The sequence below is a fragment of the Apium graveolens genome, chromosome 8 (assembly GCF_009905375.1).
Source record: "Apium graveolens cultivar Ventura chromosome 8, ASM990537v1, whole genome shotgun sequence".
Classification (NCBI taxonomy): domain Eukaryota; kingdom Viridiplantae; phylum Streptophyta; class Magnoliopsida; order Apiales; family Apiaceae; genus Apium; species Apium graveolens.
This window is the reverse complement of record NC_133654.1, coordinates 227,512,567-227,520,728: the sequence shown is the minus strand read 5'-3', so window position 1 is coordinate 227,520,728 and position 8,162 is coordinate 227,512,567.

The window sequence follows — 8,162 nt, the reverse complement described above, 5'->3', positions numbered from 1 at the left end:
TTGGAACAAAATGTAGTTCCACAGTACCATTCATTACATGTTCCCTTATGAAGTGGTACTTGATGTCTATGTGCTTTGTTCTTGAATGTTGTACTGGATTTTCAGTGATGGCAATTGCACTTGTGTTATCACAGAAAATAGGAATCCTTTCCACTTGCAGACCATAGTCTAGTAATTGGTTTTTCATCCATAAAATTTGTGCACAACAACTTCCAGCAGCAATATATTCAGCTTCAGCTGTAGAAGTGGAAACTGAATTTTGCTTTTTACTGAACCAGGACACAAGCTTGTTTCCTAGAAATTGACAGGTTCCTATTGTACTTTTTCTATCAATTCTACAATCTGCATAATCTGCATATGAATAACCAGTTAGATCAAAGCCAGAATCTCTAGGGTACCAAATGCCAAGTTTTGGTGTTCCCTTGAGATATCTGAAAATTCTCTTAATAGCTACTAAGTGAGATTCTCTAGGATCAGCCTGAAATCTGGCACAAAGACATGTAGCAAACATTATATCTGGCCTACTAGCTGTTAAGTACAGAAGTGAGCCAACCATGCCCCTATAACTTGAAATATCCACAAACTTTTCAGTAGTGTTTAATTCAAGCTTAGTTGCAGTGGCCATGGGAGTTTTTGCATATGTGCAATCCATTAGATCAAACTTCTTTAAAAGATCATAAATGTATTTAGTTTGACTAATGAATATTCCATCACTAACTTGCTTAACTTGTAAACCAAGAAAGTAAGTTAGTTCTCCCATCATGCTCATTTCATACTTACTTTGCATCAATTTGGAAAACTTTTTGCAAACTTTTTCATCTTTAGAGCCAAATATAATGTCATCTACATAATTTGAACAAGTATGCTAGAGCCATTAACATTTCTAAAGAATAAAGTTTTGTCAACAGTACCTCTAGTGAAGTGATTCTCTAAAACAAACTTTGACAAAGTGTCATACCAGGCTCTAGGTGCTTGCTTCAATCCATAAAGTGCTTTCAAAAGATAGAAGACATATTCTGGAAAATTTGGATCTTCAAAACCAGGAGGCTGGCTGACGTATACTTCCTCCTCCAAATCTCCATTCAGAAAGGCACTTTTGATATCCATTTGATAGACCTTGAAATTGGCATGGTCTGCATAGGCTAAGAAGATTCTGATGGCTTCAAGTCTTGCAACAGGAGAAAAGGTTTCATTAAAATATATTCCTTCTTGTTGACAGTAGCCCTTAGCAACCAATCTAGCTTTGTTCCTGACTATTATGCCATTTTCATCCATCTTGTTTCTGAATACCCATTTGGTGTCTATAGGTTTCTTTCCTTTAGGCTTGGGTACCAGCTTCCATACCTTGTTCCTTTCAAATTGGTTTAGCTCGACCTGCATAGCTAAAATCCAATCAGGATCCAACAAAGTTTCTTCTACCTTCTTTGGTTCTTCCTTAGATAGGAAACTGCTATATAGACATTCTTCTTGAGTTGCTCTCCTTGTTTGAACTCTAGAAGATACATCACCAATGATGAGCTCAAAGGGGTGATCCTTTGTCCATTTCCTTTGTTGAGGTAGATTAGCTCTAGATGAAGAGGCCTCATTGTTGCCTTGATGTGTGATTGAGTTTTAATTGTTAGAAACTCCCCCTGAGTTTGTGAATATATGATTTGAGAAAGGGGAACTTTCTGTAAGTGATATATTCTGACTTTCAGCTTCTTTTGATGACCTGACGGATAGCGAATTTTGAGTACCGATGAATGAAGTTGATTGTCTCCTGATGGATGATGTAGATTGTCTACCGACGGATGAAGCATTTTGTAACTCGATGGATGATGAGTTATTAGCTTCATTAGTTGTAGATTTTTCTGCACTATCCTTAGTTGTAGTTTCTTGATCACTTTCATCATCACTATCATCGTTAACCATCTCCACATTGTCAAATTTGAGGCTCTCAGGGTGATCTCCATCTTGTAGTCCTTCAATCTTTTTATCATCAAACACAACATGTATTGATTCCACAACAATGTTGGTTCTCAGATTATAGACTCTATATGCTTTACCAACAGCATATCCAACAAAAATTCCTTCATCTGCTTTAGCATCAAACTTCCCATTCTGATCAGTTTAATTTCTCAAGATATAACATTTGCAGCCAAAGACATGAAGAAAATTTAGAGTTGGTTTCTTGTTCTTGAATAATTGGTAGGGAGTCATGCATCTTGCTTGATTAACCAGAGAAATATTCTGAGTGTAGCATGCAGTATTCACAGCTTCAACCCAGAAGTATGTTGGTAACTTTGATTCTTCAAGCATTGTCCTTGCAGCTTCAATAAGTGATCTGTTCTTTCTTTCTACTACTTCATTTTGTTGTGGAGTTCTTGCTGCTGAAAACTCATGCATAATTCCATTCTCTTCATAAAATACTCTCATAACAGAATTCTTGAACTCAGTTCCATTGTCACTCCTGATTATACTAACTTTGAAATCAAGATGATTGTTGACTTGCCTTATGTGATTGATGATGATTTCACTAGCCTCATCTTTAGACTTAAGGAAATATGTCCAAGAGAATTTTGAGAAATCATCTACAATTACTAGACAAAATCTTTTCCTTGAGATGGACAACACATTGACAGGTCCAAACAAATCCATGTGTAGCAGTTGCAAAGGTTCTTCAATTATTGAATCAAATTTCTTTCTGAATGATGCTTTGACTTGTTTTCCCTTTTGGCAAGCATCATACAGTCCATCCTTAGAAAACTCCACTTGAGGAATACCTCTAACCAGTTCTTTCTTTACAAGCTCATTCATGGACTTGAAGTTTAGATAAGATAGCTTCTTGTGCCATAGCCAACTTTCATCTTGACTTGCTTTACTGAGAAGACAAGTAACAGATTCTGCATTTGATGAGTTGAAGTCAGCTAGGTACACATTTCCTTTTCTCACTCCAGTGAGAACCACTTTGTTGCTCCTCTTGTTTGTCACAACACAGGCTTCTGAATTGAAGGTTACTGAATTTCCTTTATCACAAAGCTGGCTGATACTCAACAGATTGTGTTTAAGACCATCCACTAAGGCAACCTCCTCAATGATGACATTGTCTTTTGAAATCAAGCCATATCCCACAGTATAACCCTTTCTGTCATCTCCAAAAGTAATACTTGGGCCAGCTCTCTCCTTGAACTCTGTGAGCGGGGTAGAATCACCAGTCATGTGTCTTGAACAACCACTATCCAAGTACCACGGATTCTTTCTGTTACCCTGCACACATTAAAACCAAATCAAGTTGATTTTGGTACCCAAGTTTTCTTGGGTCCTTCCTTGTTAGCTTTCTTCTTTTGTTTCTTAGGTTTGATCTCATTTGACTTGGGGATATCAGATTCATCCTTAGTCATCTGAGTTGGACCTTTGAAACCATTCATTAAAACAGAATTATTATGCACATTTTGATTAACAAGAAGTGGCATGCTATCAGCAAACATGTTATTCCAATAAGGCATGCCAAATGACATTTGAGGCATACTAAATGCAGCATAATAAGGATTAGGTGCAGATGGCATATTAGTAAATTGTGCATTCATATTATGTGCAGACAGAGCATTCATAGGCATAGAAGGCATAGCACTCATGTTGGGAAAAGAAGGTGGTAAAGATATGGAAGTAGGCATGGCAGTTTTGCAATTAACAGACAGATGATTTACACTACCACACTTAACACAGATTTTTCTTGGAGCATACTTATCAGGTATGTAGTTGTTATGTTTGTTAATCCCTACTTTACCATTTCTATTTTTTTCTTTTTAGCCTCTGTTTTAACCTCAATCTTTTATAGTCTGTCATTCAATTGCTTGATGGACAGATGACCAACATTCACTTTCTTCTCCTTCTTCACTTGACTAGTTTCTCCCGAAATGAAGTTTTTGGAAACTGATCCATATTTTTCATTTAACTTAGCAAGTTTGGCTTTACTCACAGGTTTGCTTACAACCGACGGATGATGATTTATGTCACTCGACGGATAATCCTTTTGGTTATCCAATGGATGGCTCTCATCATCCGTCGAGTCCACATCTGTTAGCAATCCTTCAACCAAATTGGATTCCAGTTTCTCCTTATTCTTCTTCTAGGCTGCATCACAAAAGGACTCAATACCTTGAACTTTGGTAATTTGAGCATGAACATCTCTAGATGTTTTCCATGCCTTAATCACCTCGTGTTCTCGTTCAAGCTGCTTCTTCAAAACCTCTTATTTCTTCAAGGACTCAGTTAATTCATCCTTAGCAATCTTACATTCAATTCTCAATTTTTCAAATTCAATAAACTGAGACTCTAGCACATTATTCCTCTCACTTAAAAACAAATTGTTTTCTTTAATTTTAGCATTTTACTTAGTGAGAGACTTAAGTGTAACACGCAAGTGCTATAATTCTGTAGACATGTCATTGATAGTATCATTACACTCAGCTTTAGATAAATGTGCTAGGTTAGTGGTGATTACCTGATTACTTGAAGAACTTGTCTCTGTTTCATCAGACTTGGCCATTAGGGCTAGATTGACATAGCTGACATCCTCATCCTCATCCATACCATCTGCTGCCCAGTCATTTTCTCGTGTAATGAAATCTCTTTCCTTTTGTTTGAGCAACTCAGAATATTTTTGTTTATAATCCACAGGCTCAAACTTCTTCTTGTTGGAATCTGACTTTCTACACTCACTGGCAAAGTGCCCTGCCAAACCACATTTGAAACATTTGAATTTTGATTTATCCACCATGTTTCTATTTGGCTTAGCTGCTCCAAAGTTCTTCTTGAACTTGAGCTTGGAAAATCTTCTGGAAAGAAATGCAAGATGTTCATCAATATCATCTATATCATCTTGGCTAAAAGAATCTTCATTTTCTGCTACCAGCCCCTTGCCCTTGTTTTCACAGACCTTTGAAGTAGACTCAACAGCTTCTGTCTTCATCTCCTTCTCTTTCTATAACTTAGCAACCGGTGCAATGGACCCTCCTTTCTTTCTCCCTTTCTCCATTCTTTCATCTTGCTCTATTTCAAGCTCATAAGTCTTTAGAATGCCATACAGTCTCTCTAGTGTAAACTCCTTGTATTCTTGTAAATTTCTCAAGGAGACTGTCATTGGTTTCCATTCTTTTGGTAGGGATCTCAGAAATTTGAGGTTAGAATCTTTGGTTTGGTAGACTCTTCCATGTAGCTTTAGAGCATTTAGTATCTTTTGAAATCTACTAAAGATATCAGTGAGAGTTTCACCTTCTTCAAAGTGGAAATGCTCATATTGCTGAATTAGTAACTGCATCTTGTTTTCTCTAACTTGTTCAGTGCCATCACAGATAATCTGAATTGTATCCCAAACTTCCTTGGCAGTTTTGCAATTGATGATGTTGTCAAACATGTCACCATCAACTCCATTGAACATAATATTCATAGCCTTCTTGTCTTTCCTGACTTGTTCAATATCAGGATCTGACCATTCATGCCTTGGCTTGGGAACTGATGGCTCATTTCCAGTTGCAGCTCTCATTGGTACATGAGGACCTCATTCTATGCAATCCACATAGGTCTCATCTTGAGAAAGTAAATGAAGATGCATCTTTACCTTCCAATGATGGTAATTATCTTTGTCCAGAAAAGGAATCTTCACTCCAACATCCTTCTTGTTCATCTTGCTGTTTGTTGTGATCTTTAAACTCTTTGTGCTTCAATAGTTTGCTCTGATACCAATTGTTAGTCCCTAACAATGCAACAAGAATTACAGAAGGGGGGTTGAATGGAATTCTTGAAACTTTTTCTGAATTGTAAAATGTTCTAACTCAAAATATATATGTGAGTGTTTTGATTTGCAAAGTGCGGAATGATAAGTTAAAATGAATCAAAACACAAAGTAATAAAAATACAAGTCTTTAAAACTTTCTGGTGGATTTGAATGTATCCAGCAGATATATATATATATATATATATCGAGAGAACCCTGTAAAGCTTGAATAGCTCACAGCTGCTTACAAATAAGAACAACTAAACTTACAGAGAAATGCTAAATGATACAGCTTACAATTGTTTCTCTGAGAAATGTATTGCTTAGTCTTCTTATTATTCTACTTGCTACTCTTGGTTTATATATCACCAAGATTACATAGTAATAAGACAAGATAATAAAATAAAACCTATCAAGTCTAATACTATGCTGCTTCATTACTCTATTCCAGCATCTTTGAATATCTTCATAATAGCATGGAAATGGCAATGCTTCTTTGTTCTCAAAAACCCAGTTGAATAGGCTGCCACATTCCTTATGCATACACTCGACGCATGTGACTGTGTTGTCACTATCAACGGATGTTTGAATTGATCATCCGTCGGGTACATAATTATCATCCGTCGGTGTAATAACACAAATTTTTGGAATTTTTAAAACACGGATGAATAGTAACTTTTGCTGACAATGCTGATTAAGGAAAATTATCAGATCACGTTATATAGGAGTACTGTTATGGAAATTCTAAGATCGTATTAGTATTCCATAAATTAAATGAGTGTATGTAAAGGTCATTAGAATTCGGATCCGGACACTTTGATTTTTCCCGAAAATCCACCAGATACCGAAATAATTGAGTATAAGGTAACATGATTAAAAGGATTTAAATTCAAGGGTTATAAGAGAGGATCATAAAAGGAATATAAAATATTGAGAAAGGTTTAGGGGAACCCAAGTAATAAGATCCCGGATATGATCCCTCAAACGATCAACGAGAATGAATAATAAATGAGTCGTAAATCAATTAAACGACTAAGGATCAAGCTTGGGCAAGTAGCTAGGGGATTAGCAAGGATAATACAAGTATTAAAGCACCTAATTAACAAGGATTAAGCTTAATGAAAAGCTTCCACGATAAGAAGAGGACAAGTGGCAAGAGTGATGCAAGTGGTGACATAGGCTTGCTTACATCACTTTCCACTAACTAACCAAGAGTTAGCCAAACAAATATCCACCTACCATTCCATTTACACCACAAAATAAGTCAACACAAGCAAGTTTTTTTCTCCCCCATTTTCATTGCTCTCGACCAAAACAGAACCAGCACATTAAAACTGCTGTATCTCCTTCATTTCTCACTCAAATGTTGTGTTCTATAGCTCGTTGGAAAGGTATTGAGATGGCCTACAACTCTTGTTCACAAGTATCATCCAAATAAGCATGGTAAGACCCTCATTTTTACAGTTCTTTAAATCGGACTTTTAGAAACTTCAAAGCCTAACTTTGTGTTCTTGATTTCTTTGGAAAGATCAAGTTTGTAGGAGGCTCCATAAGGCTTCCTAGTAACTTTCCACCCTCCAAGAAAGGTATAAATCTTCACACCCTTTAGTAATAAGTTTGAATGTTGAAGTTTGGAGATGGTTTGGATGGATGAGTAGTAATTTGAATGATAAGCATGATTCGAGCTTAATTGTTAAGTAGTTTAGTTGAATTTGGAGATGTTATAATATATGATTGGATTGAGATCCTTGAGCTTATTATGACTGAAATCAGTAGCATTGATGTGTATCTTGAGTTGTTGTTGATTGGTAGTTGGATTGATATGATTTAGAATGGTAAAAAATTTGGAAATCGCGTAAACATAGCCGTCGTAATGTCCGATTTACTTTAGACTGCTTTTGTTCATAACATTTGGACCCGAGAACTCCCTGCTAGATTTTGACCATTGCCATTTTTAGATAGTTCATGTTACGAGCTTCGTTTTGATATGTGGTTCGTTTGATTCCGATGTACGGTTTAGGAGAAATGGCCGTTTTAAGTAACGACATTTCGCGAATGAAACATTACCCCTCACCTTACTTTGAAACATAGGTTAAAGACCTTAAATGACTAATTGGAGTATGAAACATTAATGTAAAGTGTAATAGGCAGTTGGTAAGACACTCGCGAAGGAATCTCCTTAAAAATCGTAATGGTTAATTTATTAAAAATGGTGGAGCCGAGGGTACTCGAGCAACTTAAGAGAATCAGTAAGCGCAAAGCGAGCGTTAGAGTCTAATTTGGTTAAAGTATAGATTTACAAGTGACTTCGGTTTAATTCCAACTTATATGTTGTTTATAGGTTACCAGACTCGTCCCGAGCCATTTGTAACCCCCAGTCGCTCAGGCAAGTTTTCTACCCGTTATA